At 37.8% G+C, this 27,689-nt stretch overlaps 1 long non-coding RNA gene across 6 annotated transcripts in view; it reads right to left on the reverse strand.

Moving 5' to 3' along the window:
* Positions 1-3,404: 3,404 nt before the first annotated feature.
* LOC309868937 overlaps positions 3,405-27,689 on the reverse strand; it is a 142,917-nt gene continuing 118,632 nt past the window's right edge. For all 6 annotated transcript variants that reach the window (XR_014313882.1, XR_014313883.1, XR_014313884.1 and 3 more), the window contains one exon: positions 3,405-4,227. This is a non-coding gene — a long non-coding RNA (uncharacterized lncRNA). The remainder of the gene's footprint in view (positions 4,228-27,689) is intronic.

The following is a 27,689-nucleotide window of genomic DNA, read 5'->3' on the forward strand; positions in this document are numbered from 1 at the left end:
TTGTGCTTGGCAGGCAGAGGTCAAAGAGAAGGTCATGCTTAAGCAAAGAGCTAAAGAATGAGAAAGAATTCACCAAGCAAAAAGAAAAGAAAAAGGAGAATGCTCCAGAAAGAATAGAAGGCACACATAAAGTCTTAGAGGTGAGAGAGAGCATGGCTGATCTACAATAGTTCCAGTGGGGCTGGAGCTAGGAAGGAAAGGTGGATTGGAAAGGGAAGGAGAGGGTAGATAAAATAATAGACTCAAGTAAATCAAAGGGTAAGGAGCAATCAATATGTAATTGAACTCTAGAGGTAGGAGCAAGTTTCTTTGCCTAATAGAGATTTCCCAGGCTGCACAAGCAAAGTGCCAGACAAAGTAAAGGGAATGGGGTGTCTCTAAGAAAAGAAAGATACTACAGTCTTGGGCAGACTGTGATTAGCCTGAAGCAGGGGACTGGGATAAAGCACTGGTGTAAGGGGCCAGAGAAAGAGCAGCCAATGGGCTAGTTGGGAACATCTGCTCACAACTGTAATGGGAACAAAGGGAGAAGGAACACACACACACCCAGGAGCTCGCCTGCCAAACAGTCATTAGTGTGCTATTCTCTTGTTCCCGGTCTGTACTCTCCTGATCAAACACACAGCAGCAACACGATGTGCTCTCTGGAGCAGAGAAAGTTTTCAGCAATTGGGGGTCCAAGGGGTGGGGTATGAACGGGAACATCTGCTCTATGAAGACACTTGAAAAGTAACCTTCTAATCGCTTGGGGAAAACATCTGGGCCACACAGCCCAGACCACCAGTGAAGCAGTAAGTGGAGAAAGATTGGGGGAATTGATGAGGAAGGAGGCAGAGTGGATGCAGAGTGAGCCTTAAGCTAGACAGGATTGATGCGGGTTCTGGGCGAGGGGTGTAGCTCCTCTGGAGAGGTCAGACACTTGGGGACTCCCTCACACAAAGAGAGAAGGCAGATGAAATTTTTACCCACTGAGCTCCTGAAGAGGCTCACTTGGTTCGTGCCACTTGGAAAACCATTCCCAACTCTTTAGTCTTCAGAGTGCTAAAACATCAAGTGGTGAACAGCTACCATGAGAAGGAAAGCATAAAGCTTCTAAAGGTCTCATTCACTCTTAGGAAGGTGTGTGGACAAGGAAGAAAGGAACCAAACTTTGAGATGAATAGACAGGGGTCCTTGAATTTGAGATATTTCTCATGCATTAGCCTCCCTCTCCAGTCAACACACAATTTGGTAAATCCAACTTAATTTACTTCAAGTGAATTAGAACATCATAAGTGTTCTTCAATTCATCCACCAACAAGTATATTATTGAGTTTCTATCCATTTTTCAAGAACATGCAAAGCTTGAAGCCAGTTAAAAGAAATGACTTTTAGTAAATAGCTGTATAGACTTTTTCAACTTTCAAAATCTGCAAGTCAAAGAAAATAACATGCAGAGAATAAAATTACTTCCCAGGATCACTCAACTGGTAAAGGTGTAGATCCTGTACTGATTTCAGTCTTCTGACTTCAATTCTGGTACTCTTTCTGTAAGTTCATGTTTTCTTTCCTGTGTGAAAGGGCAAAGGAATCCTTTCTAGCTGGAAAGGTAAGACAGCCAAGAAGGAAACAGTTACAGAGGTATTGGAAAACTAAGTCTGGAACAAAGCATTTGCTTCAAGCCATAAGACCATTTAACACTGACAAAAGAGAGAGAGGAGTGGGGAGAGTAGAAGGGAGGAAAAGAACCCCGATAAGGGAAACAGGTATGATCTTCCCACATCTGAAAAAGCTCTACTTTAGATACATTGTGGTGCACTACTGTCTCATTTCTGGAGCTCCGAAATAGAATAACCAGGCACCCCTGTACATCTGGGGCCAACTGCAGTTATAAGAAGTAAATGCTGGGGGTTGGGGGGGAAATCCTAGGGTCACTGAAAGACATAGACACAGTTACTTGGCATTGTGCAACCACTGGGTCAAGACACTGTATTAGATTCTTTACATCTTTGTAACAGCCTTTTAAAGTAGACATTATCTCCCTCACTTTATGAAAAAGGAAACTGAGGCTCAGACAGGTCACACATCTAGTGTGCAGAAACAGAAAGTTAGATTTCCAAGCTTGTCATGTCACAGAGGCTTTGCATGATTGGGGTCCATGAGTGAGGTCATTGCATCTGACTTACAAGTACAGAAATTAGAGCTTGAGATATATCATATCATGTTACCCACAAGCTACCCCTGTTTTTCTATCCAACATTTTATATTGGACATATCAGTTTAAAATGAACCAGCAAAGGAGAACAGAAGCAAACAAATCCCAAAAAGGTAGCCTGGTTTGTGTCTGACCCTAATTTGGCATTGCTCTCTTCATTGTAACTGGCGATATAGATAGTTGGGAAAGCAGGGATCTGGAATCAAAACCAACACTGAGAGGAGTGAAGGTAGGAAAGCAGGCCTTGGCATAAGACCTTTGAGGGAGTTCAGATCTACATGCAGAACAGCAGCACCTTGAAGAAACGGCAGCAGACAACAGCCGTAGGTCAGTAAAGCAATGGACACCAGAGAAATCCATGGCAGAGCACAGCATGTCCTGACCCATGGAAGGAACATATTGAAAGGGAATGTTGGGAACAGGCAAGCATGCATATTTGAACTTGCTTGACTAAAGGATGGGATTTCTGCCTAGGCACGCACAGCTTCAAAGGAGACACATTTGGAAAAGGAAAGGAGAAGAATCCGCAGAATAAAAGAGCGGGCTATGCCAGGAAACCCAGGCAAACAGGCAGAAACAGCTGGCACCTGGAGAGCAGAGGCCCACCCACCACTACAGATGATGATTCTAGTTCTTGGGATGTGATTGGCAAAACAATGCAAAGCTTGCAGCATGGATAGTGAGCAAGGGAGAAGCTCACAGGTGGGAATAAGATAGGAGTTAAATTCCCCAAAGGAAGCCTGCCTCTTTACCTGAATTTTATCCATTCCCAAAAACCTGTTGGATAGCAAATGTTCAAATAATGGCATCCTTTAGTCCCTTATTTTTAAAAATTAATAATAATAATAATTCAGTTTGTCTTTTAACCCCCAAACATCTTTAAATGTCACTAAACAGTCATACAGTATTCTAAAAAGAACTTCTGAACAAATAAGCCAAAAGTACTTTAATAACTTTCTATTTCCTCCCACATAAAAAAGTGTTCATAGTAGATGTAGAAAAAATTATGATAAATGTATTTTTATGCAGTCATCGTTCTTCAAAGTACTTTATACTTTCCACTCTTTCTTCCAGTAAATGGACTTCCCAAATCATCTCAGACCTACCAACTTTCTTTACAGGCTCTCCATTTCCTGAAGAGACATCATCACTTCATGTGGGGAAGATGACAGTGTTAACACCTATTATGTTGAAATAATGAGATGCAACTTTATTAAAACAACTGAGAGGCAACAGCAAAACATTGTAATGCTATTCATCCATAATCATATGTGTCAAACAATTTTGCTGGCATATATATGCTGGTGTTTTTTTGTTTTTTTTTTTCATTTGGGGGGTTTTTGTTTTATTTTATTTTATTAATTTCTTTTCAGTATAACAGAATTCAATGTTTATGCACCACACCCAGTGCTCCATGCCATATGTACCCTCCATAATACCTACCACCTGGCTCCCCCAACCCCCACCCCTTCAAAACCCTCAGATTGTTTTTCAGAGCCCATAGTCTCTCATGGTTCATCTCCCCCTCCAATTTCCTTCAACTCTCTTCTCTCCATCTCCCTATGTCCTCCATGTTATTTGTTATGCTCCACAAATAAGTGAAACCATGTGATAATTGACTCTTTCTGCTTGACTTATTTCACTCAGCATAATCTCTTCCAGTCCCATCCATGTTGATACAAAAGTTGGGTATTCATCCTTTCTGATGGAGACATAATACTCCATAGTATATATGGACCACATCTTCCTTATCTATTCATCCATTGAAGGGCATCTTGGTTCTTTCCACAGTTTGGTGACCATGGCAATTGCTGCTGTAAACATTGGGGTACAGATGGCCCTTCTTTTCACTACATCTGTATCTTTGGGGTAAATACCCAGTAGTGCAATTGCAGGGTCATGGGGAAGCTCTATTTTTCATTTCTTGAGGAACCTCCACACTGTTCTCCAAAGTGGCTGCACCAACTTGCATTCCATTTTGGGGGTTTTTTGATAAATAGTTGAGTAATGAGAGTTCAGGTAGTAAGGGATTTCTGCAAAAACCAGAAATATGTCTTAGAGAAAATAAGTAACAGGTAAACCTTTGATTTATCATTTTGAGTTCTTTTTATATGGCCCAGGCATACTAAAAACAGTAAAATCTTGCCATTGGGCTTTCATTGAGTCCACTGACTTTGTAAAGTGCAAATTGCTTTGTTTCAAGGTCAGAAAAAGCCTACGCAACCAACTGAAACTGTTGTGTCCAGGAACCAATTCCCAAATATCCAAATTTGAGTGGCATGAGTAAGCATGGGTTTTTGGTGTGAAGTAGATGCCTCATTTCATTCCTTTTACAGGTAAGAAAGCAGAGGTCAGATGACTGAAAAATGACAGAGCCTAGATGTGAGACAAGATCTGTAGAGTCCAAAGCCTGTGCACAGAATGACAGATTTCAAAACCACATAACTCTAACCCTGAACAGTTAATAAGCATTTGATGCCTGGGTCAGTATGTCTTAAATCTCAGTGATATAAAACATCTTTGAAAACAGGGATAGGCTAATTTGTCTATAAAAGGCCAAATAGTAAAGATATTAGACTTTGTGGGCTATACATTCGCTCTTGGGCCTACTCTTTGTAGCCAGAAAAAAACACAGAAAATACATAAATAATTGGGTTGTAGCTAAGCTCCAGTAAAACTAAATTTACAAAAGCAGGTAAAAAGTGGGATGTACATGTGGGCCATAGTTTGCTGACTCATCTTTTAAAGGAAAAAGTTATTTCTGACTCCCAAGGATTTATTTATTATAACATCCTCTGAATCTATGGACTTGAGTTTTCAAAATTCTGACTTAAGAACTCATTTCACAGAGCTAAGTGGTGCAATAGGTTGAAATATTTGACTCCTGGTTTCCTTCATGTCTGATCTCAGGGTCTTGAGATGGAGCCCTGAGTCAGGCTCTGCATCAGGTCAGTCTGCTTGAGTTTCTCTTTCCCTCTCTCTCTGTCCCTCTCCCCTGCTTATGTTCTCTCTCTCTTAAATAAATAAATCTTCCCAAAAAAATCAGTCAGAGAAAGACAGTTATCATACGGTTTAACTCATATGTGGAGCATAAGGAATAGTGCAGAGGACAATAGGGGAAAGGAAGGAAAACTGAAGTGAAAGAAAGAAAAGAGAGAGACAAATCGTAAGAGACTCTTGATTGAGAAACAAATGGAGGGCTTCAGAAAGGGAGGTGGGTGGGTGGATGGGGTAACTTGTTGATGGTCAATAAGGAGGGCATGTGATGTGATGAGCACTGGATGTTATACACACTAATGAATCATTGAACATTAGATCAAATAATAAAGAGGTACCATATGTTGGCTAATTGAATTTAAATTAAAAAAAAAAAGAAAATTCGTATAATGCACCTACTTCTAATTTGTCAGTGAAAAAAATGATCATTTTCGTTTTAACTGGCAAAGTCATTTTTCTCAAGGTTATCCTTGAAGGAAGAAAACAATTAAAAATTCCATAGCATTCCCACAGTCCTCTGACCACAGTAGAAGAAGCACTGTTCTAAATTATTTCCATCTTCCCACTTTCATTCTGGGGAAATGGGAGGGATGAAAGTGGGTACACACAACACACAAGACTGGTTTTAGCACTTTTGGGAGGCATAAAGCTTGAGATCTGTAGCAAAGAATACAATATGTCAATGGGAGGATCAGAGAATTTTTCATTTATTGGTTTTAGTTTTCTTACCTTCACTACCTTCTGCCCCCATTAGGGTCGAAGAGTTTTAATTGTCAGGTACCAAAAACTAGGGATTGACCTTTTAAAAGGTCATGTCTAAATCTGGCCTATCTTAGAAAACTAAGTATTTAATAAATGACAAGTATCAGGATAATTATGGAAATGCCTCCAATGCTTTTCAGACCTCAGACACCTTAATTGGTACGACAATACTTCCTTAATCTACTTTCCATCCCCTTGGACCTGAAATTCTATTCTTCTTTCATCTCCTTTCCCCCATCCTGACTTTCTTCACACATTTTGTCTTAAGACATTATTACTGTCATATCACTCTTTGATCAGAGTAGGACTTTTCACCATTTTGTGCCCTGGGTAGGCTGCTTTAGTCTAGAATGCCCCTCTCAAACTTCTTGTCATTTTTTACTTGATCAATGCCCACTCTTTCAAGATAGAGATCAATGTACATCTCCCTTCCTGAAGTCTTCTCTGGATCCCTCAGTCAAAGGTGGTTGCCAGTTCTGGCAGTCCTAAAGCACTATGTTCATACTCACATCCTGGCATTTTGTACATTATATTGTAATTCATTTGTTTACTATGAGTTCCAAGAGGGTGGCAATGTGTCCTATGCACCTCTGTGTTTCCCAGCTTCTAGGACCTGGTAATACAGAGCAGTCAGTGAAGACTACTTGACTGTATAAATGGATATCTTGATTGCTGGAACAGTGTTGACGTGGAATCTCCATTAAGATACCAAGAATCAATATTTCACCATTCATCTTGGAACTAATTTCTCAGACCATTCCTCAGAAGAATTATTTTATGTGGAACTCTAAGACTTTTCTTCATTCATTCATATTTCTTTCTTTCCTTTGAAACTCTGACAAGACTAGGAGTGCTCAGGGCATACAATCTCCTCCTCCAAGAGAAATGTTTTCTTATTCCCTAATGGATGCTTTAGGCATGCTTTCTTAAGACCTATAAAATGCTCTGCTAACAGATATCAGATCCACAGTCAGCCAATCCCTCTGCCCAGTATACGTACTTGTGGCAGCTACCATTCAAGTTATCCTGTCTTTACATTTTCTTTCCCAGTCCTCATTAGTACTTGTGTGCATGGGTGTATGTGTGTGAGTTTTTTCATTTCATAGCACCATTAAATTTCTATCTTTGAAGGTCAAAACACAAAAGATGAACCCCATCTACCATAAGTAGTTCAAGCAATTCAGTCATTGCTAAAAAGTTCTTTATTCCTTTTCCTCCCCTTCAAAAAGAAGACACAAAATAAACAAAAACTTCACTGCTTACTTTAGTTTTAGAAATGTTTCTAGGGGTGCCTGGGTGGCTCAGTCAGTTAAGTATCTGCCTATTTTGGGTAAGGTCATGCTCTCAGGGTCACGAGATGAAGCCCCACATCAGGAACCACACTGGGCATGGAGCCTGCTTAAGAGTCTCTTTCTCTCTCCCTCTCCCTCTGCCCCTGCCCCCATTCATAAATGCGCTCTCTCCCTCTCAAAAAAAGAACAAAATGTTTTGAAATATTTCTAACTTCTGGATGGTCTCTCTAACTAAGCACTGGTAAAGTGTCTAGCACTTTGGTATCCAGACAAAACAATTGCACTTCTTCTCTTTCTTGCCAAAGAAAATGTACGTCTAGTATTAGTTTAATAGCACAAAAACACATGCACAACAATGGGCTTTTTACACACAGGCATAGACTTGAATACTATTTTAGATCTGCAATTTCATAGCTGCTTAAACAGAAGGGACAAAAACACATGAAGGGGACAAAGACATAATATTGAAATCAGACAAACTTATCATTCCCCATCAAATCCTATGATTAGAGTTCATTTCAAATTTTGGCATTACTTATCAATGAAAAACTCTTTAGACTATTCTATTTATCAATTCTTGAGAAGCATATTTGTTGGATACCTCCTGTATGCCAGGTGTGCTACAGGCACTACAATATAAAATTAAATAGGACAGTCAAAATCCCTGAGGGGTTCTCAGTTCAGTGTGAAAACTAGCCAAGGAAGGAGGCATCCATGACTCTTTAGGGACAGTTCTTTTGTCAAAGGATGCTCAGAATACCAAAGAAACAGAAAAGGTGCACTTAACTCTGCCTTCCCGATAGGTCATAGAAAATTGGGAGAGTGAGGGAAGAATTTTGACTTTGTAACACAGCACAATGACTACAGAAATGTAGTTGAGACACATATACCATGGGGGGACATATTTGATCTCAATGACAGGAATAAAGTGGCTAATGGTGGCTTTTCCATCTCCCCAAGATTTTGTTCAAGTGTTACTGCTTAAGTGGGTCTGTCTATAACGACCATATTTAATTCTACAATCCTGCTCAACATCACTCCTGAACTTTCCTTAACCTGCTCCACATTTTTGTTTTATAAACCACTCTTCACTTTCTTCCATTCTATAACACTTACTTTCATATTATGTTTACTCTCTATCTTCGTTCTTCCCTTCACCCCACAGCTAGGATATAGGTTCCACAAAGAAAGGAATATATTTATATTAAGTTAATATATCCCAAATACCTAGAATAGTGCATGGTGCAAGAAGGCATTCAGTAATGAACCTTAGAGATGCAGCTAACTGAAAAAGCACGAAGGGCTGGAGTTTCATTTTGAGTAAAGCTTTTAAAAATACCAGTGTTGTTCCATAGATTAACAACTACCCATTGTCACTGGAACGGAGGAATTACAAAAAAAATAAAATGGTTCCATGAAGAGTGTGTGTCCGTGCTTATCAAAAATAATGACAAGGACCTTCCTAGGTGGGATGTATGGCTCCTAAATTTTGCCTCACACCCTACAACCAATTTGATGCCCCATTGAGCTTGCATCTTAAAAATAGTTTACAAGTGTCCATTTTCTCCATTCCAGCCTTCACAATCCAGCTCTAGGCCATGACCACTTCTTAGGAATGCCAATGAGCTATTCATAAGTGGTCATTCTGGCTCTAACCTTGCCCACTTCTGAGCCATTTTCTAGTCTGAAGCAAGAGGAATTATTCTAAAGCCAAATATCTTCCTGCTTAAAAGCTTCAAAACATTTCCTTATGATAAAGACCGTATTTTGAGACATGGGTCATGAAAGCCGACTGTGTACATATCTTTCCAGTTCTGTGATTAGTAGCTTCATATGGGTGGCTTACCATTTGCCATTGTGAGAATATGGAAACTAACATGGAAATTGGCAAGTAATACGAATCAGAGCTTTTCTTTCCAAAAAAATGTTTTTGTTTTGTTTTGATTTTTAACAGCACACCACTGGACAAACCCCAATAACCATTTTTTTTTTTAAACTTTTTTTTTTAATTTAATTTTATTTTTTTTAACTTTTTATATTTTATAAACATATATTTTTATCCCCAGGGGTACAGGTCTGTGAATCACCAGGTTTACACACTTCACAGCACTCACCAAAGCACATACCCTCCCCAATGTCCATAATCCCACCCCCTTCTCCCAAACACCCTCCCCCCAGCAACCCTCAGTTTGTTTTGTGAGATTAAGAGTCACTTATGGTTTGTCTCCCTCCCAAACCCATCTTGTTTCATTTATTCTTCTCCTACCCACTTAAGCCTCCATGTTGCATCACCACTTCCTCATATCAGGGAGATCATATGATAGTTGTCTTTCTCTGCTTGACTTATTTCGCTAAGCATGATTCGCTCTAGTTCCATCCATGTTGTCGCAAATGGCAAGATTTCATTTCTTTTGATGGCTGCATAGTATTCCATTGTGTATATATACCACATCTTCTTGATCCATTCATCTGTTGATGGACATCTAGGTTCTTTCCATAGTTTGGCTATTGTGGACATAGCTGCTATAAACATTCGGGTGCATGTGCCCCTTTGGATCACTACATTTGTATCTTTAGGGTAAATACCCAATAGTGCAATTGCTGGGTCATAGGGCAGTTCTATTTTCAACATTCTGAGGAACCTCCATGCTGTTTTCCAGAGTGGCTGCACCAGCTTGCATTCCCACCAACAGTGTAGGAGGGTTCCCCTTTCTCCACATCCTCGCCAGCATCTGTCATTTCCTGACTTGTTGATTTTAGCCATTCTGACTGGTGTGAGGTGATATCTCATTGTGGTTTTGATTTGTATTTCCCTGATGCCGAGTGATATGGAGCACTTTTTCATGTGTCTGTTGGCCATCTGGATGTCTTCTTTGCAGAAATGTCTGTTCATGTCCTCTGCCCATTTCTTGATTGGATTATTTGTTCTTTGGGTGTTGAGTTTGCTAAGTTCTTTATAGATTCTGGACACTAGTCCTTTATCTGATATGTCGTTTGCAAATATCTTCTCCCATTCTGTCAGTTGTCTTTTGATTTTGTTAACTGTTTCCTTTGCTGTGCAAAAGCTTTTGATCTTGATGAAATCCCAATAGTTCATTTTTTCCCTTGCTTCCCTTGCCTTTTGCGTTGTTCCTAGGAAGATGTTGCTGCGGCAGAGGTCGAAGAGGTTGCTGCCTGTGTTCTCCTCAAGGATTTTGATGGATTCCTTTCGCACATTGAGGTCCTTCATCCATTTTGAGTCTATTTTTGTGTGTGGTGTAAGGAAATGGTCCAATTTCATTTTTCTACATGTGGCTGTCCAATTTTCCCAGCACCATTTATTGAAGAGGCTGTCTTTTTTCCATTGGACATTCTTTCCTGCTTTGTCGAAGATGAGTTGACCATAGATTTGAGGGTCTATTTCTGGGCTCTCTATTCTGTTCCATTGATCTATGTGTCTGTTTTTGTGCCAGTACCATGCTGTCTTGATGATGACAGCTTTGTAATAGAGCTTGAAGTCCGGAATTGTGATGCCACCAACGTTGGCTTTCTTTTTCAATATCCCTTTGGCTATTCGAGGTCTTTTCTGGTTCCATATAAATTTTAGCATTATTTGTTCCATTTCTTTGAAAAAGATGGATGGTACTTTGATAGGAATTGCATTAAATGTGTAGATTGCTTTAGGTAGCATAGACATTTTCACAATATTTATTCTTCCAATCCAGGAGCATGGAACATTTTTCCATTTCTTTGTGTCTTCCTCAATTTCTTTCATGAGTACTTTATAGTTTTCTGAGTATAGATTCTGTGTCTCTTTGGTTAGGTTTATTCCTAGGTATCTTATGGTTTTGGATGCAATTGTAAATGGGATTGACTCCTTAATATCTCTTTCTTCTGTCTTGCTGTTGGTGTAGAGAAATGCAACTGATTTCTGTGCATTGATTTTATATCCTGACACTTTACTGAATTCCTGTATAAGTTCTAGCAGTTTTGGAGTGGAGTCTTTTGGGTTTTCCACATATAGTATCATATCATCTGCGAAGAGTGATAGTTTGACTTCTTCTTTGCCGAATTGGATGCCTTTAATTTCCTTTTGTTGTCTGATTGCTGAGGCTAGGACCTCTAGCCAATAACCATTTTTTAAAGATATGGCTGGATTTGATGTGTTAGATATTTTTGTTGAAGATTTTTGCATTTATGTTCATGAGGGATTTTGGTCTATAGCTTTTCTTTCCTTGTATTTTTGTTTGATCTTGCCATTAGATTAACAGTAGCCACATAAAAGAAGTTGAGAAGTGTTCCATTATCTTTATTTTTCTGGTATTATCTCCTCCTAAGATGTTTGGTAAAATTTGCCAGTGAAACCATCTGGCCTAGAGTTTTCTTTCCTAGAAGGTTTTACTCACAAACTCAATTTAAAAAATAGATATAAGACTATTTGTATTTTATATTTCTTCTTGTATGAGTTTTGGCAGTTTGTGTTTTTCAAGGAATTGGTTCATTTCATCTAAGAAGTGAAATTTATAGTCATAACATTGTTATTATTCTTTTAATTATTTTATTATTCTTTTATTCTTGTAGGGTATGTAGTGATTGATAGTGTTGTTCAAGTGGGCTATATTCTTGCTATTTTCTTTTTTTTTAAATTTCTTTTCAGCATAACAGAATTCATTATTTTTGCATCACACCCAGTGCTCCAAGCAATACATGCCCTCCTTTATACCCACCACCTGGCTCCCCCAACCTCCCACCTCCAGTGCCTTCTTTTTAATTGTTTTATTAATTATTGATAAAAATATTAAAGATTCCTATAATTGAGAATTTTTCTGTCTTTTAATTCTATCAGTTTTTGCTTCGTGTATTTTAATGTTCTGCTTTTGTCATGTTCGTGTTTAAGATTGTTATGTCTTCTTAGTGACTTGACTTCTTTTTCATTGTGAAATATTCTTTTTTACCCCTAGCAACTTTGCTTCTTCTAAAGTCTACTTTGATATTAATATAGTCACTTCAACTTTCTTTTTATCAGTGTTTACGTAGCATGTGTTTTCTATCATTTTACTTTTTGCCTATCTATGTTATTATATTTAAAGTGAATTTATTATAGATAGCATATAATTGTGTCTTTTTAAAAAAAACCATCTTTGTCTTTTAACTGATTTAAATTTAATGCAATTCTTGATTTGGTCAGATTTATGTCTATTTTATTGTTTCCTGTTAGTCCCCCCTCCTTTTTTATTCTTTTTTCACCTTTCCTTTTTTAAAAATTATTTGAATACTTTTATTACTTCATTTTATTTTATTTTTTTAAACTTTATTTTATTTTTTCAGTGTTCCCAGATTCATTGTTTATGCATCACATCCAGTGCTCCATGTAATACCTGCCATCCTTAATACCCAATACCAGGCTCACCCAACTTCCCACCTTCTTCCCTCCAAAAGCCTTGGTTTGTTTCTCAGAGTCCACAGCCTCTCATGGTTCATCTCCCCCTCCGATTTCCCCCAGCTCACTTCTCTCCTCCTCCCAGTGTCCTCTGTGTTATTTCTTTATTGGTTTCATGGACATATCTCTGTATTATTTTTTAGAAATCACAATATTGACTAATAACCTTTCACAGGATGCTCAGAATTAGTTTTTTACCACTCTAAGTAAAAGCTATAAACCCTACAAAACAAATAGATATCTTTACTTTTCTCTTCCATGTCATAGTTGTCATATATATTGCATCTATTTATACTGAAAATCTCATCAGGCAATGTTATAAATTTTCCTTTCAATAGTCATGCAAAGTTTTAAAGAATTTTAAGATGAGAAAAAAGTCTTTTATGCTTATCCAGCTATTTATCATTGCTCTTATTCTACCTTCATTCCTGAAGTTTCAAGTTTTTGGTATGATTTTCCTTCAGCCTGAAGAACTTACTTTGGCATTTATTTTAGAGTAGGTCTGCTGGTGACACATTCTCACCATTTTCTTTTGTCTGAGAAAGCTTTTATTTCATTTTCATTCCTGAAAGGTATGCTAGATATTGAATTCTGGGTTGATAGTTCTTTTCTATCGTCACTTTAAAGATGTTGTTTCACTCCTTTCTAGTTTCATGGTTTCTGATGAAAATTTCAGTTATTTGAATTGTTGTTCTCCTAACCACTGTATTTTAAAGCCACTGAATTCTGAGGTGGTTTTGTAAACAACAATAGACAACTGAAAGACCCTCAGACCCTATATTCCAATCACACTGAACTTCATCTAGTTCTTTGAAAGCCATTCATTCTCTTTTTTCTGAGGCTTTGCACATGCTCTTCCCTCTTTATAGAAACTACACTTTCATACACTTAAAAACTCTATTGTACTTTCCCAAAGGTGTCATCCTGCCTACTTGTCTTTCAGATTTCGGGAGAATGCTTCTTTCTCCAAAGGCAGCTTCCTTGACACACACACCCCAACTCCTGCTCTGTAAGTGTAGATCAAAAACCCCTCTTACACATTCCAGTAACACAAATTGTGCTTTCTATATCATATCTCTTAAAATAAAATGAAACATGTATTGATCACTCACTACATACAAGGTCTTGTTCTAAATCCTTTGCATGAATCTATGAAACAACACTGTTATTGTTTCTATTTTCCTAATAAGGAAACTGATAAACAAAATGGCTAATTTGCCTACCCATATTCACAGAGTACCATCAGTTAGTGATCAAGACAGAATGTGACCCGGACAGTGGCTTCAGAGACATGTCTTTAGCCACTATTTTAAGCTGTTCCTTACTTACTGTATTGTAATATTATAATAAATTTTATACTGTTTTGTATAGCCAATAAGAGTCTAATATTTCTAAAGAAAATGACTAGGTATCAATTGCATGGCACTGAAACACTGTATTTTATTTCTCAGGTTATGTGTGTGTGTTGACTCTATACTATGAGATTCTAGAGACCAGGGACCCTCAAATTTCATCTTTCTCACTGGGTGTGATGCATAAACAATGAGTTCTGGAACACTGAAAAGAAATTTTAAAAATAAATAAAAATTTAAAAATTTTTTCATCTTTCTACCTCCAGATTCAGATGTCTAAAATATAAGATTCTCAATAAATATTTCATGACTACATGATTGTTGAGTGAAGAGAAAACATGTAGAGCAGAGAGTTAACCTGTCTTATGGATCAAAAAAATGTGCATAGGCTCTACTTAGGGAAACCAGGAACTCAACATCAATGGAATATAAATAAAGGTAAGTGCAGAAAATTAAGGACCAAGATTTCTGGAATCACTTCTCTATTAAAGGTTATAAAATTCACTAGTAATCCAAAAATAGGATTTAAAATAAGAATAAAACCATTTTGTTCTACTAAATTCTCAAATTGAAATTAATAATATACAGTTGTAATAAGGTATAGTGAAACACTAACATTATCATGTCTGTGGAGATTTAAATTGGTGTATTTGTATCAGTAGTCATTAAAAATATTTATACAATTGAGACTCTAATTCTTTTAATGGAAAATTATTCCTAAAGAAATATAAAGGTAGAGGTACCGATGTTAGTTAAAATGAAATAAAAATCAGAATAAACCAAAATTACATAGCCATTAAATCTTTGTTTACAAAGACATGAAAACATGTTTACTCTCTCTCTCTATATATATATATGCACACTATTATATATATATATATATGTATTATATATAATACATAATATAATATAATATATAATACATATATATATATATATAAGCTTGAAAGAAAAATTCCAAAATGTAAATACTAATTATCTCTGTATGATGGAATTATGAGTAATTTGAATTTTCATTTTTATGCCTCCCTGTATTTTTCAATTTTTCAACTCTTGGCATGCATTTTTCTTCAATTAGATGAAAACAATAAATGTTACTGAAAAAAAAAAAAACTGCAAACTATGTTTGCAGCTGACCACAAGGCCCATAATAAATAAACAATCTGGAGCAAGACATTTCAAGAAAACAGACGTAATAACTGACAGGGTGGTGGGAAAGCATGTAAGCCAAAATCTTTATCCTTCAAAAAAGTAAAGATTATGTTGCTAAAGACACCCTGGGAAAGCACTGCAAGCATCAAGGAACACAAGGATCCAAGAGTTGTTGGAAGGAGAACATATAGGTTTACATCTGCTTATTAAACATGTCTTGGAGAAAACTTGAAAGAAAATAAATCCCAGCTCTCCAGCAGTCTAAGTGAACTGCCAATCCATAGCCAATTCCACTTTGGACCCTTGACTTGAAGGTTCTTAGTGAGAAGGGAATTGGAGACCCCAAAAACTTAATTTGTAACCCATACTTCTTCATGTGCACTTTGCTTGGCCAGCACTATACTGAGTGCCTGCTTGGATAATAGTTTCAGGCTGTTGACCTCCCTCCCCAATGCCCTGATTATGTCTTGTCACCAGACGTTTAAGCAATGTTGCAAGAGCTCTCTCTAGCTCTCCATCATTGCTGTTGGATTGTCCTACAGGAAACTAACATGTTTTCCATACATAAAAGCCTGATGCATAAAGTCAAGTCAAGATTTCTTCTTGAAACTGTACTGAAATCTGGCTATCCCATAAATATACTTCTTCACAGCTATATTGTAAGAACAATGTCTAATATTTTAGATACTCAGACAATAGACAGTTAGACCTCTTTAATTTCCCATAGTGCCAAGCCCAGTTCTGAGCAATACCCTATCCAAGTGATAGAAGATGATCAATGAATATTCATTGATAGATGGTTTTCCATTTTTCACAGATTGAGTGGCAAACACATTCATTCACTGGAGTTTCCATTCTTCCTCCAACAATCAGAGGATATCAAAAGTCATTCACACTACTTTGCTGAAATCCAGAAAGGGCCTTTTAAAGCCCCCAAGTGGTTCTACAAGCAAACACTACCAGTGCATTGGCATATAGACTAAATTCTATTTTCCATCCATTCTATAGAATAATGCCTAAACTTCTTCGGCCCCCAATATATGAACAAAGCATGTCTCCCATTACAAGACCACATGCTTCTTGCCTACCTATCCATCCCACATGATCACTACACTTTCTTGTCTCCCAGACTCCACGTCAAATCTCACCTTTTTTTCTGCACTTTTTTTTCAGTGTTCCAGGATTCATTGTTAATATACCACACCCAGTGCTCCATGCAATATGTGCCATCCTTAATAACCACCACCAGGCTCACCCATCCTCTCACCCGTAACCCCTTTAAAAAACCTCAGTTTGCTTCTCAGAGTCCATAGTTTCTCATGGTTCATCTCCCCCTCCGATTTCCCCCAACTCACTTCTCCTCTCCATCTCCCAATGTCCTCTGTGCTATTTTTTATGCTCCACAAGTAAGTGAAACCACGTGATAATTGACTCTTTCTGCTTATTTCACTCAGCATAATCTATTCCAGTCCCAATCATATTGATGCAAAAGTTGGGTATTCATCCTTTCTATTGGCTGAATAGTATTCCACTGTATATATGGACCACATCTTCTTTACCTATTCATCTGTTGAAGGGCATCTTGGCTGTTTCCACAGTTTGGTTATTGTGGACATTGTTGCTATGACCATTGGGGTACATATGGCCTTTCTTTTCACTACATCTGTATCTTCAGGGTAAATACCCAGTAGGGCAATTGCAGGGTCATAGGGTACTTCTTCTTCTTCTTCTTTTTTTTTTTTTTTTTAGGAATCTCCACACCGTTTTCCAAAGTGGCTATACCAGCTTGCATTCCCACCAACAGTATATAAGAGGGTTCCTCTTTCTTTTCTTCTCCAACATTTGTTGTTTCCTGTCTTATTAATCTTTGCCCCACCTCTTTTTCTGTACTTGGTCTTAACCATGGAGTCTTAGGCTTAACCATGATAGCATTCATTCATCTTTGGGAATCAGAATTTGGTTCTTTAAAATCAAAGACTTTCATGGAATCCCTCATTACAGAATGGCAGGAACTGTATCTGTTTTGAGTATACCTGTAACTCCAGTACCCAACACAATGCCTGTACACTTGGTAGGTGCTTGGTAAATGCTTACAAATGAGAAAATCTTATCCATTAATTGAAAAGTATTTAATAATCAAAAGCTACTATGAACTCCTATTTTCTTAAGAATTTACATTTTAGAAATTACATGAACACCTACATATATTTTAAGGAAAAATAACCAGATTTGAAATAATAATACATTTTCTCTTGGGGGGTTCTGGTTATTAAAATATTTAAGATAGTTTAGAGGACCTGTTATTCAGAGGTTACTAACAAAAGCTCTGAAGACAGTAAGACAGGCAATACTAAACTTAAAATGAGCACAATTTCAATTTTCTTTGATGATTCGGAAGGCACATCAAGACCAAGCAATACTCTAGGGGCAGTATTATGCATCAACTACTCTTCCCAGTAATAATTCTTAGAAGAAATATCTGATAGTTTAATGCCAGATTAAAAAGCTGTTCTTGCCTTTGGACCCCTGAGTACATGGACTCTGCCAGCCCCAAACTGAAATGAAGTATTTCTTGATTCTATTGCCTTTAGAGTTTTCCCTGCAGAGTAATTTCAAGTCTAATTGCATTTAAGGGGGTTTCAATCGGTCTCCAATACAGCCAGTTTCTACACCTATCTCCAAATTGTAAGATGTCATTGATTTAACATATTATGATTAGCATTGGAGAGTAATTCCAGGCTCTATTCTTTTTTTTTTTTTTGAAGATTTTATTTATTTATTTGAGAGAGAGAGAGAGAGACAGTGAGAGAGAGCCTTAGTGGGGAGGAGACTGAGAAACAGGCTCCTGGGTGGCTGAGCCACCTAGGCACCTCAGTTATGTGTGATCTTAAGAAAGTCACTTAACTTCTTTCTTATGTGGTTCTCTTATGTTTTTTATTTTAAATTCTTTCATAATTGCTATCATTATCATAATCATAGGAGTAATTCTGGTATCTTTATCATAGTATTATTGCAAGTTATACATATTAAAAACACTTATGAGATAATAGCTGCTTAGATAGAACACAACCATTATTATTGTGATGTTTATTCTCTGCCCACCATTAAATACAACTCCCAACCAAAAAGCATTGTCTACTACCTATATGGGAACACTTATTTATTCACTCAACATACTCAGAATTTATTTTGAGTGCCTACTATGCTCCAGCCTCTGAGACAGACATCAGAAAAACAAAGGTAAAAGAGACTTGGTATCTGCTCTAAAGGAATTCACAGTCTAATAGGGGAAAACAGTCATATAGTCAGGCAGTTATAAGACAGTGTCTCACGTGTACACTCACTAACAGGGATGAGGCTTGATTGACCAGGTTCAGGGATGACTATCTTTGGAAATTACAAAAAAAGTGTAAAAATTAAGAGATAAAGGGGGATGCAGGAGGAAGATGTTGAGCATTTACTGGGAAGAAGGCATTTCAGATAAAAAGAACACTTATAAATCAAAAGGCAAGAAATACCACAGATTTGTTTGGTGACTATAGAGAATTTGGGTGGTTTAGAATTTCCGGCATATAAAGTACAAGGCAAGCAGTGGTAAGAGATAAGATGGGAATGGTTGACTGGGACTAGATAACAAAGGAAATTTTAGACCATGAGCCACTGAAGGTTTTAAAACAGAGACTTAAATCACAGATGTGGTGCCTCCAACTGCATCATTGTCAGAGTTCTCTCATCTGTTAGCAGAGCTTTCAGGACAGTATAAAGTTGTACCATGGCAGTTTGCCCAAGGCAGGAAGCATAGAGGACAGCTTGCTCCTTAACAGTCCCAGCAGTTAAGTCTTTGTGAGTAAATGGGGTTTGGGTCAAACATCAAAAATGGAGGAATCCAGAAATGTCCTTTTGACCAAGACTGTGTCCCTCATTCCCTAGTTAAGCCCAAAGACTAGTTAGATAAATGAGCGTATATAGGTAGTGAGTCTCTAGATCATTGAAGAAGTCTAGAAGAGACTCCTGGCTTCATGCAAGTTGTGTGTAAAGGCCTGGCTAAGTTTACCCACTTCAGTTGTACTTAAAATCACAGTAGCCTCCTCTGGTTTTAGGCTGTAGTCAGTGGAAAACCAAGGGTCTGTGCTTATAGACTAGCAAGGGTGTTCTGTTCACGGTGCCTCACAGGACCATGAACCATGGTTTATACCCTTGTATTCCGAGAAGTTCAACCTTCCCACAGCTCAGCTAACTTTGGACATAAATGTCCCCAAATCAGCAAATAAATGCTGTATTTTGGCCAAGGCAACAGCAGCTGCTTCTGAGAATATAAGGGGGTAAAGAAGGAACACAGAATGCTTTGCTGAATTCTCTTTCTACAGGAAATGGGAATAAAAAACGAATTGAAACCACCAATTCTGGGGGGTTTATGGTTAATAACCCCCAACAAAAGATATATACATCCTCTGCTTATGTAAAGTAATATGGACAATTCAGTTCTTTTTAAAAAATATTTTATTTATTTATTTGAGAGAAAGAGACAGGGAGCACGAGAGAGAGCAAGCACAAGCAGGAAGAAAGGGCAGAGGGAGAGGGATGGGGAAACAAGCAGATATCCCACTGAGTGAGGAACACAACTCAGGGTTTGATCCCAGGATCCTGGGATCCTAGGATCCTGCACTGAAGGCAGACACTTAACCAATTGAGCCACCCAGGCAACCTATATAGAATTGAGTTCTTGATCTAGATAACGTCAGACAAATTTTTTTTAACACATTCACCTAAAATATTTGGATAATCGAGGGGAAACCTCATTTGCCATTTGAATTATCTGAAATTCTCCACTTCACTACATTGCATAGTCAGAGATCTGAATTACATTTATCCAAGAAATACTGCTTTGAGAAGAAAGCTTGACATTTGAGGGGAAGAATGGGCCTCCCTGAAGCAGTCCAAGAGTTGTTTTTTTTTTTAAACAGCTTTATAAAAATCAACAGGAAAGGAAAGGGTGATATGAAATGCTTTTTAACTTTACTGTCATTCCTGAGTATGCACAGATCCACCCATATTCATTAGGTAAAAACATGCTCCTTTAAAATACTGTTTTTCTGAAAATAAATAAATCAATTTAATATAAATAAATAAATAATAAAATAAAAAAATAAAGCTACTGTTACTAGGTGCCTGGCTGGCTCAGTTGGAAGAGCCGGTGACTCCTGATCTTGGGGGTCGTGAGTTTGAGCCCCATGTTGGGTGCAGAGATTATTTAAACAGTTATTTATTTAAATTTATTATTTAAACAGTCCTGTTTCTCAGTGTTATGGGTTATTCATCCATCCCAACATATAATGAAAGTTTCAAAGAATCTGAAAAATCCATTATCTATAGTTGTCCAGGCACCAGGAAAGTATCATGATGGTCCAAATTACCTGGTCTTCTTGTATCTCTTCTATATATAAACTGCCTCAGTAATATACTCATTCACTCTTACACAAGATACATACACAAGAGACAATGCTGTTACAATTCTTTGGAAGCTTATTAAGGATTACAGTAACTTTTTGTCATTTAGAGTGTATAGGGAAGATCGGACAGTAGCATCATAGTTTCCTTTGCACAAATATCATATCAAAACCATATTGAGATACTACCTTACACCAGTTAGAATGACAAAAATTAACAAGGCAAGAAACAACAAATGCTGGAGAGGATGTGGAGAAAGGGAAACCCTCTTACATTCTTGGTGGGAATGCAAGTTGGTACAGCCACTTTGGAAAACACTATAGAGATTCCTCAAAAAAAAAAAAAAATTAAAAATAGAGCTACCCTATGACCCAGCAACTGCACTACTGGGTATTTACCCCAAAGATACAGATGTAGTGAAAGGAATGACCATATGTACCCCAATGTTCATAACAGCAATGTCCACAATTGTGGGAAGAGCCAAGATGCCCTTCAACAGATGAATGGATAAAGAAGATATGGTCCATATATACAATGAAGTATTATGCCTCCATCAGAAAGGATGAATACCCAACTTTTGTATCAACATGGATGGAACTGGAGGAGATTATGCTGAGTGATATAAGTCAAGCAGAGACAGTCAATTATCATGTGATTTCACTTACTTGTGGAGCATAAGGAATAACACAGAGGACATTGGGAGATGGAGAGGAGAAGTGAGTTGGGGGAAATCGGAGGGGGAGATGAACCATGAGAGACTGTGGACTCTGAGAAACAAACTGAGGGTTTTGGAGGGTAAAGGGGTGGGAGATTCGGTGAGCCTGGTGGTGGGTATTATGGAGGACGTGTATTGCATGGAGTAGTGGGTGAGGTGCATAAACAATGAATAGCTCATTATGGAAAGATGCAGAGCTCAGAGCTGAAATTCTAAGAAGTGAGTTCAGGGACCCTCTCTGTTCTAAAGAGCTGATTCATATTTTCTATCTGTTAGTTTTGGCATATTTAACTATGAGAGTGTAAGCTCTGAAATCCCAAAAGAGGCCCAAATGATCACCAAGCTAATCGACAAAGCAGAGCCTGCTTTATTACATATAAGGGGATACATTCCAGGGAATTTTGCAAAACCTGAATATATGGAGTAAGCAGCTCTGGTGATTTTGAAGAGGCCAAGGGAAATAACTGAGTCTTTATTTGGGGTTATTAAAATGATACCACGTCAAAGACATAAATCACTGGGGGGAAACATTTCAAACCCAAGGTAAACCATAGCTAACGGTTCTCTGTCTGGACAGCTTGCTCTCCAGGAGATCTGGATTTACCCAAGTTCAAATGAAGACCATGGCCAGAGGCAGAACCTGAAATAGAACCCTTAATTCTCAATGTGCAGGCTATGGTTCCAAAGTCATGCTGAGGATTACAAACAAGGCTAAAACCAGCATTACAACAAAAATCTGTAAGCCCTGAGTAAAATGAAACAAGTTCACTGATATCAAATCCCATTTTGGGACATTGGCTATAGGATTTAATTAGTGGACAGTACAAGAACAAGATTATATTATGTGGGTGGCATGTGTGACACCTTCTGAGGTGTCTCTTAGGGGAATTACTGAAAAATAATTGGCAAGCCCACCTATGGGTATGGTGGAGACCATAACTTAAGATAGTCTTCAGGAGGAACCTCCACACTGTTTTCCAAAATGGTTGCACCAATTTGCATTCCCACCAACAATGTAAGAGGGTTCCCCTTTATCCAAAATTTCTCCAACATTTGTTGTTTCTTGCCTTGTCAATTTTTGCCATTCTAACTGCTGTAAGGTATTTCAATGTGGTTTTGATTTGAATTTCCCTGATGGCTAATGATGATGAACACTTTTCCATGTGTCTGTTAGCTATTTGTATGTCTCCTTTGGAAAAGTGTCTGCTCATGTTTTCTGCCCACTTTTTTACTTGATTATCTGTTTTTTGCGTGTTGAGCTTGAGAAGTTCTTTATAGATCTTGGATATCAGCCCTTTGTATGTAGTGTCATTTGCAAATATCTTCTCCCATTCTGTGGGTTGCCTCTTTGTTTTGTTGACTGTTTTCTTTACTGTGCAGAAGCTTTTGATCTTGATGAAGTCTCAAAAGTTCATTTTCACTTTTGTTTCCCTTGTCTTTAGAGATGTGTCTTGAAAGAAGTTGCTGTGGCTGATATTGAAGAGATTACAGCCTACATTCTCCTCTAGGATTTTGATGGATTCCTGTCTCACATTGAGGTCATTCATCCATTTAGAGTTTATCTTAGTGTATGGTGTAAGATAATGGTCAAGTTTCATTCTTCTGTATATAGCTGTCCAATTTTCCCAGCACCACTTATTGAAAAGATTGTCTTATTTCCATTGAATATTTTCTTCTGCTTTGTTGAAGATTATTTGACCATAAAGTTGAGAGTCCATTTATGGGCTCTCTACTCTGTTCCATTGGTCTATGTCTGTTTTTGTGCCAGTAACCTGCTGGCACATGATGCCAGTACCATGCTGGCAACATGATGCCCCCAGCTTTGTTTTTCTTTTTCAACATTTTCTTGGTAACTTGGGTCATTTCTGGTTCCACACAAATTTTAGGATTGTCTCTTCCAGCATTTTAAAATAATGCTTTTGATAATTAAAAATAGAGTTACCCGGGGTGCCTGGGTGGCTCAGTGAGTTAAAACCTCTGCCTTCGGCTCGCGTCATGATCCCAGGGTTCTGGGATCCAGCCCCACATTGGGCTCTCTGCTCAGCAGGGAGCCTGCTTCCCCGTCTCTCTGCCTGCCTCTCTGCCTACTTGTGGTCTCTGTCAAATAAATAAAATCTTAAAAATAAAATAGAATTACCCTATGACCTAACAATTGCACTACTGGGTATTTACCCCAAAGATACATAGGTAGTGAAAAGAAGGGCCACATGCACCCCAAAGTTCATAGCAACAATGTTCACAATAGCCAAACTGTAGAAAGAGCCAAGATGCCCCTCAAGAGACAAATGGATAAAGAAGATGTGGTCCATATAGACAATGAAATATTACTCAGCCATCAGAAAGGATGACTACCCAACTTTTGCATCAACTTGGATGGGACTGGAGGAGATTATGCTAAGTGAAATAAGTCAAACAGAGAAAATCAAATTTCACTTATTTGCAGAACATAAGCAATAATGTGGAGGAGATTAGGAGAAGAGAAAAACGAAGGGGGAGAAATTGAGGTGGGAGATGAACCATGAGAGACTATGGACTCCAGAAAAAAAAAAAAAAAAGGGAGCGTTTTAGAAGGGAGGGGAGTCGGGAGATGGGTGAGCCTGGTAATGGGTATTAAAGAGGGCACTGATTGCATGGACCACTGGGTGTTACATGCAAATGATGAATCAGGACACTACATCAAAAACTAATGATGTACTGTATGGTGACTAACACAACACAACTAAAAAAAAAAAAAAATGATACTCTTCAGGGAACTTAAGCCTGGAAGATCCTAGTGCTCTTTGTTATAAAGCATGAACACTGAACAAAATAAATGAAAATGGATTTCTGAGTAACTGAGAGGAAATTGGATTTAATGCTGTGACCAGATATCTAACAGATATTGCCTAAAGTAGAAATAACAAATGATACTGAAAAATACATTTTCTAAAAGGATCTTACAAAATCTTTTTAAATTTTCTTTTTTTTTTTTTAATTTTTATTTTTTATAAACATATATTTTTATCCCCAGGGGTACAGGTCTGTGAATCACCAGGTTTACACACTTCACAGCACTCACCAAAGCACATACCCTCCCCAATGTCCATAATCCCACCCTCTTCTCCCAAACCCCCTCCCCCCAGCAACCCTCAGTTTGTTTTGTGAGATTAAGAGTCACTTATGGTTTGTCTCCCTCCCAATCCCATCTTGTTTCATTGATTCTTCTCCTACCCACTTAAGCCTCCATGTTGCATCACCACTTCCTCATATCAGGGAGATCATATGATAGTTGTCTTTCTCTGCTTGACTTATTTCGCTAAGCATGATTCGCTCTAGTTCCATCCATGTTGTCGCAAATGGCAAGATTTCATTTCTTTTGATGGCTGTATAGTATTCCATTGTGTATATATACCACATCTTCTTGATCCATTCATCTGTTGATGGACATCTAGGTTCTTTCCATAGTTTGGCTATTGTGGACATTGCTGCTATAAACATTCGGGTGCATGTGCCCCTTTGGATCACTACATTTGTATCTTTAGGGTAAATACCCAATAGTGCAATTGCTGGGTCATAGGGCAGTTCTATTTTCAACATTCTGAGGAACCTCCATGCTGTTTTCCAGAGTGGCTGCACCAGCTTGCATTCCCCCCAACAATGTAGGAGGGTTCCCCTTTCTCCACATCCTCGCCAGCATCTGTCATTTCCTGACTTGTTGATTTTAGCCATTCTGACTGGTGTGAGGTGATATCTCACTGTGGTTTTGATTTGTATTTCCCTGATGCCGAGTGATATGGAGCACTTTTTCATGTGTCTGTTGGCCATCTGGATGTCTTCTTTGCAGAAATGTCTGTTCATGTCCTCTGCCCATTTCTTGATTGGATTATTTGTTCTTTGGGTGTTGAGTTTGCTAAGTTCTTTATAGATTCTGGACACTAGTCCTTTATCTGATATGTCGTTTGCAAATATCTTCTCCCATTCTGTCAGTTGTCTTTTGATTTTGTTAACTGTTTCCTTTGCTGTGCAAAAGCTTTTGATCTTGATGAAATCCCAATAGTTCATTTTTTCCCTTGCTTCCCTTGCCTTTTGCGTTGTTCCTAGGAAGATGTTGCTGCGGCAGAGGTCGAAGAGGTTGCTGCCTGTGTTCTCCTCAAGGATTTTGATGGATTCCTTTCGCACATTGAGGTCCTTCATCCATTTTGAGTCTATTTTTGTGTGTGGTGTAAGGAAATGGTCCAATTTCATTTTTCTACATGTGGCTGTCCAATTTTCCCAGCACCATTTATTGAAGAGGCTGTCTTTTTTCCATTGGACATTCTTTCCTGCTTTGTCGAAGATGAGTTGACCATAGATTTGAGGGTCTATTTCTGGGCTCTCTATTCTGTTCCATTGATCTATGTGTCTGTTTTTGTGCCAGTACCATGCTGTCTTGATGATGACAGCTTTGTAATAGAGCTTGAAGTCCGGAATTGTGATGCCACCAACGTTGGCTTTCTTTTTCAATATCCCTTTGGCTATTCGAGGTCTTTTCTGGTTCCATATAAATTTTAGCATTATTTGTTCCATTTCTTTGAAAAAGATGGATGGTACTTTGATAGGAATTGCATTAAATGTGTAGATTGCTTTAGGTAGCATAGACATTTTCACAATATTTATTCTTCCAATCCAGGAGCATGGAACATTTTTCCATTTCTTTGTGTCTTCCTCAATTTCTTTCATGAGTACTTTATAGTTTTCTGAGTATAGATTCTGTGTCTCTTTGGTTAGGTTTATTCCTAGGTATCTTATGGTTTTGGATGCAATTGTAAATGGGATTGACTCCTTAATATCTCTTTCTTCTGTCTTGCTGTTGGTGTAGAGAAATGCAACTGATTTCTGTGCATTGATTTTATATCCTGACACTTTACTGAATTTCTGTATAAGTTCTAGCAGTTTTGGAGTGGAGTCTTTTGGGTTTTCCACATATAGTATCATATCATCTGCGAAGAGTGATAATTTGACTTCTTCTTTGCCGAATTGGATGCCTTTAATTTCCTTTTGTTGTCTGATTGCTGAGGCTAGGGATAGAGGGCACATACCTCAATATCATCAAAGCCATCTATGAAAAACCCACCGCAAATATCATTCTCAATGGAGAAAAACTGAAAGCTTTTCCACTAAGGTCAGGAACACGGCAGGGATGTCCATTATCACCACTGCTATTCAACATAGTACTAGAGGTCCTAGCCTCTTTTTAAATTTTCCACATCAAATGAAACTTGCTGTCTTGAAAGAGCCTATTTCCTTAGGGATGGCAGGAATAGAAAAGACACACAGACAGATTAAATAGGAAGGAGATGAAGGGATACCCTTTTCAGATTGAAGACAACTGATCATTTAAGTTAATACTTAAATACTGAATATCTATAAGACAGGATCTATTCTATCAGGCTGGGTTCTAAGAAACTCTGATTTTATGATGAAATAAATTTGTGAAATACTAAATGCTATATACTCATTTTATTTTATTTTTTTAAATATACCCATTTTAATGGCTCACAGTACACATATGCATATTAAACGCACTGTGAAGTGTTGAGTTATGGAGACCTGTTCCACTTTAACAATGTTGAAATGGGCAGAACTGGGATTCAAACCTGGTCTTTTTGAAGCTCGTGCTCTTAATCACTATGTTGTACTGCTCCATTCTAAATGAATATTTTTTCTCTTAATTTTGAAAAGCTTAAATAATATATAAAAAGAGAAAATAATAAAACAAACACATCTGGGTACCCAGTACAATAAATTAACAAATGCTAGCATTTTATCATGGTTTTTAAATTTTTACATGAAAGAAAAGGAACACTACAGATAAAATAAAAGTCCCCTTTGCTTTCTTTCATCTCCGCCTTCTCTCCTAGAAGCAAATATTATACTGAAATTGCTTTGTAGCGTTATAGTTCACATTTTTCTATTTTATAACAGCATATATGTTCTACATATTAGCTAGATGAATTGTATGTAGCATAAATATATATCTAGATAGTCTGTGGTATTTAGATAAATAGTATTATCTCACTTTTTTAAAAGTTACATAAATGCTAGCATGTGATATGTATCATTTTTTCATTAATTAATTTATCTTTTAAAATTAATTTATTTTCAGCATAACAGTATTCATTATTTTTTCACCACACCCAGTGTTCCATGCAATCCGTGCCGTCTATAATACCCACCACCTGGTACCCCAATCTTCCACCCCCTGGCCACTTCAAATCCCTCAGATTGTTTTTCAGAGTCCATAGTCTCTCATGATTGACCTCCCCTTCCAATTTCCCCCAACTCCCTTCTCCTCTCTAACTCCCCATGTCCTCCATGCTATTTGTTATGCTCCACAAAT

Source organism: Mustela nivalis (assembly GCF_964662115.1).
Source record: "Mustela nivalis genome assembly, chromosome: 7".
Taxonomy (NCBI): Eukaryota; Metazoa; Chordata; class Mammalia; order Carnivora; family Mustelidae; genus Mustela; species Mustela nivalis.